Source organism: Lactuca virosa, chromosome 3, assembly GCF_052849685.1.
Source record: "Lactuca virosa cultivar CGN04683 chromosome 3, Lactuca_virosa_CGN04683_v6, whole genome shotgun sequence".
Classification (NCBI taxonomy): domain Eukaryota; kingdom Viridiplantae; phylum Streptophyta; class Magnoliopsida; order Asterales; family Asteraceae; genus Lactuca; species Lactuca virosa.
In genome coordinates this window covers 65,986,266-65,991,265 of record NC_136428.1, presented here as the reverse complement: position 1 = coordinate 65,991,265, position 5,000 = coordinate 65,986,266, and positions in this window count along the sequence as shown.

The window sequence follows — 5,000 nt, the reverse complement described above, 5'->3', positions numbered from 1 at the left end:
ATTTGGATAATATATCAACGTCTTGATTGAAAGGAATTCCTAAGAATCCAACGAACAAAGTAAATAGAATCAATATAAGTATTGGGAATAACATAGTATTATCCGATTCATAAGGATACGAATACGTCTTGGTATTGCCAAAATGCGGAATAGAAAGAAAGGGTTGTATCATATTTCTTACATTCTCATCAATTTTATATACTTTATTATTTGAAAAAAAAGAAGGACGTGGATTCTTCTTCATTTTTAATAAAGTTACCAAACTAAAGTTTTTGTTACTTATTTTCGAACCTTCTTTACCCCATAGAGATATTGAATAGAAGGGGGTATTCCTTTTTCCACTATAATTTTGAAAATGAACGTTTAAATGTCCTTCAAAAGTAAGTAAATAGATCCGACACATATAAAATGCGGTTAATCCCGCCGTAGACCAAGCTATTATTCCAAAAATAGGTGAATACAACCAACTATCATTAAGAATTTCATCTTTGGACCAAAAACAAGCAAGGGGTGGAATACCGCAAAGAGAAAGTGTACCTAATAAAAAAGAATTTTTAGTAATTGGTAGATGTTTTGTTAAACCTCCCATAAGCACCATATTCTGACTTTTTTTTGGACAATATCCAACAAGAGTTTCCATTGAATGAATAACAGATCCCGATCCTAAAAACAATAATGCTTTGGAATAAGCATGAGTAATCAAATGAAATAAAGCACTGCGATAAGACCCCATACCTAGAGCTAACATCATATAACCCAGTTGAGACATTGTGGAATAAGCTAAACCCCTCTTAATGTCTTTTTGAGCAAGAACTAAAGTAGCTCCTAAAAAAACTGTTATTATCCCTATCAAAGAGATAAAATTCATTATGTGGGGTATAACTATGAAAAGAGGCATAAGTCGAGCTACAAGAAAAATTCCCGCTGCTACCATTGTAGCAGCATGTATAAGGGCCGAAATAGGAGTTGGCCCTTCCATTGCATCAGGTAACCATACATGAAGGGGAAATTGTGCAGATTTCGCAATCGCACCGGCAAATAATAGAATAGCACACAAAGTAACAAATAAAAAATTGACCTCATTATTAGAAATCAAGTTATTGAAGATTTGGAATAAATCACGAAATTCGAAACTCCCCGTTATCCAATAAAACCCTAAAATGCCTAATAATAAACCAAAATCGCCAACACGATTAGTTACAAACGCCTTTTGACAAGCCTTTGCTGCAACAGGTCGTGTGAACCAAAATCCTATTAATAGATACGAACATATTCCAACTAATTCCCAAAAAATATAAATTTGTATCAAATTTGAACTAGTAACTAATCCCAACATGGAAGTACTGAAAAAACTCATATAAGCAAAAAATCTCAAATATCCGTGGTCATGAGACATATAATTATCACTATAAATAAGAACCATAATTCCAACAGTAGTGATTAATATTAACATAATAGAAGTAAGCGGGTCGATCAAGTATCCGAATTCTAAAGAAAAATCATTATTAATAATCCAAAACCATACATATTGATAGACATAACTGCTATTTATTTGCTGAATAGACAGATTCATGGAAAAAATCATGACTATACTTAACAATAAAACACTCTGAAAAGACCACATACGACGAAGACTTTTTGTTGCCGTCGGAAAAAGAAGAAGTCCCAACCCTATTAACATAGGAACTGGAAGTGGAAGGAAAGGTATTATCCACGCATATTGATATGTCTGTTCCATAAAAAAAGTTTTTTATTCTTAATTAATTGTTTCCGGTTCACCGGATCTTACCTCGTTCGAAAAAAGTCAATAAAAAATCAAGATATGCACTAACTTATTTAATAATTTTAAATAATTTTATATTAGTATTTATTCTGAGTCTTTTCAGAATCGTTCAAATCAAATATTCAAAACAAGAAGTTACAATTGGTCAAATGAGATGACCAAGTTAGATATAAAAATGAATACTTATAACATGAAAATGCAAATCTAAATTATTATTACGAGAATTTCTCATAATAATAATTTAGATTCATAGAGAAAGGATAAAAAATTACGCTAAAAAGAGTACTTGATGCTGATATGAATTATAGGATTAACTAAGGTCATCGGTCTAATGAAATAAAAACTCTTGAGTTTAGTTAGTTTCTTTCAACGCATTAACTAATTCATTATGGGATTGATTGTTTTCCATTTCAATCAAAACGATTTATTAGTAAACGTTAGAATATTATAGATCTAAAATGAACTTTTTTTATCGAGAAAGGGTAAAAAACGTCTGAGATATTTTTTTATCAAACCACGTATCCTTTAACAGATTTATTAGTAATCTGATTCGAATTTCAAAATTGAATTTAGGTGTATTCTTTTCTCGAGTTTGACTAAAAAAAGACTCAGGTTTTTTAGTAGGCAAAAGTTTACAATTGAGGTATTTTATTAGTTGTAAATAAAGTCTAGAATGACGAAAATCAAGGTCTTTTAGGTTCTTTCTTTATTTTTATTAAATCATTAAGTTTCATTTCTATGACCTAGCAGATTCTAAAGATATAAATTTGAGAGGAGAACTAAGAGTTCCAAACCAAAAATTTTTGGTTTGACAAATCTTGTATGGAATCAAAATTTTATTATTTCGAGTAATTTTTGATCCAATTTAACGGATCTTTTACATATCTATATTTCTTTTTTATGAAGAGAATATTATTTATAGAAAAAATAGATAATGAATAAGAAATAATAATTTGTTTTGAATAATAGATGTCTTTCACATCCAACTATAACAATGATTTTCAAATGGCAGTTCCAAAAAAACGTACTTCTATATCAAAAAAGCGTATTCGTAAAAATATTTGGAAAAGGAAAGGATATTGGACGGCGTTAAAAGCTTTGTCATTAGGGAAATCTCTTTCTACTGGGAATTCCAAAAGTTTTTTTGTACGACAAACAAATAAGTCCTAAAATATTGGAATAATCGGAATGGATTTGACTCACAAATTTGGCTCAATACTTTTTTAATATGAAATTAACAATGGGCAGTCCCTATTCTAATCAATAAGAAATAGACCAGTACAAGATTTTTTATTTCTTTGTAGTATATTTTCACTAATATTTTTATGGTGGGGAGTCTTATTTTCCCCATCGACCTTTACAATAATGAACAATTTTTCTCTTTCTCGGGAAGGGCAGATATAATATTTTTAGTTCAAATTAATGGATTGTTGAAACTAATAGATTACATGGTAAAAAATTTTGGATAACTTTATGACTTCTTAATTTATAATTTTTTATAATTTTTAGTAATTACTATATGAAATGGATTTACCATATATCTCCAATTTTGAGCCCAATTAATAAAAGAACTCCATTGTTGAGATATTATGTATAACTAATCTGTCAATGTACAAATAATGTGTCAATTTGAAGTAATCCAAAATAACCTATTTTGGATTCATTAAGAAAATTTATTTTTTGTTTGAAATTTATGAAATCAGATAAACGAGAAATAATGAAGTATCAAATAAAGTAAAAAATGAAAACAGTTTTTTTATTCTATCGAGAGAATAATCTACTTACAAAAGTTGGATTTTAGAATAGGATAAACTATGTCAAAGCCCTAAGATAAGATAAATAAACGGACACCCTAATAAATGAAACTAATGAACCTTCAAATTGACTTTTGAACTCATTTTTTTTTATCAATTTGAGTGTTGACTAAAAAACTTATTTGATTGAATTAACTTGTTCAATATCGACTATTGAATATAAATAGGCTATTATTAGTTCGAGTAAGCCGCTATGGTGAAATCGGTAGACACGCTGCTCTTAGGAAGCAGTGCTAGAGCATCTCGGTTCGAGTCCGAGTAGCGGCATGACATATTCTAAAAGATATCCAATAGATCCTATAATAAAAATAAATTAAATTCCCGATTTCTAATTCTTAATTAATATTAATTTAGGGGATTCCCTCCTTTTTTTTTCATTTTTATGATATTTTCAACTTTAGAGCATATATTCACTCATATTTCCTTTTCAATTGTTTCAATTGTAATTATAATTCATTTGATAACCTTATTGGGCAATGAAATCATAAAACCATATGATTCGTCAGAAAAGGGGATGATAGTTACTTTTTTATGTCTAACAGGATTATTAATCACTCGTTGGATTTATTCGGGCCATTTCCCACTAAGTGATTTATATGAATCATTAATTTTTCTTTCATGGAGTTTCTCCCAAAATGGAATCTATTCCAAACATATATGCCATGGTTCCTTACTTCGACAGGGTACAGATATCTAAAGTTTTTATTTTTAGATACTTTTTCAGACCTATTGCCGATACTAAGTAGCAGTCAAAAATTTGTATCCATTTTTCATGATATTATGCATGGATCAAATATATCATGGCGAATTCTTCAGAAAAAATTCTGTCTTCCACCAAGGAATCTGATAAGTGAGATTTCGAGTAAGTGTTTGCATAATCTTCTTCTGTCCGAAGAAATGATTCATCGAAATAATGAGTCACCATTGATATCGACACATCTGACAAATGTTCGGGAGTTCCTCTATGCAATCCTTTTCCTTCTTCTTGTTGCTGCATATCTCGCTTGTACACGTCTTCTCTTTGTTTTCGGGGCCTCTAGTGAGTTACATACAGAGTTCAAAAAGGTCAAATCTTTGATGATTCCATCATCTATGATTGAGTTGCGAAAACTTCTGGATAGGTATCCTACATCTGAACCGAATTCTTTCTGGTTAAAGAATCTCTTTCTAGTTGCTCTGAAACAATTAGGAGATTCTCTAGGTGGCAACATGCTATTGGGTGGTGGTCCCGCTTATAGGGTCAAATCAATACGCTCTAAGAAGAAATATTTGAATATAAATCTCATCGATATCATCGATCTCATAAGTATCATACCAAATCCCATCAATCGAATCACTATTTCGAGAAATACGAGACATCTAAGTCATACAAGTAAAGATATCTATTCATTGATAAGAAAAAG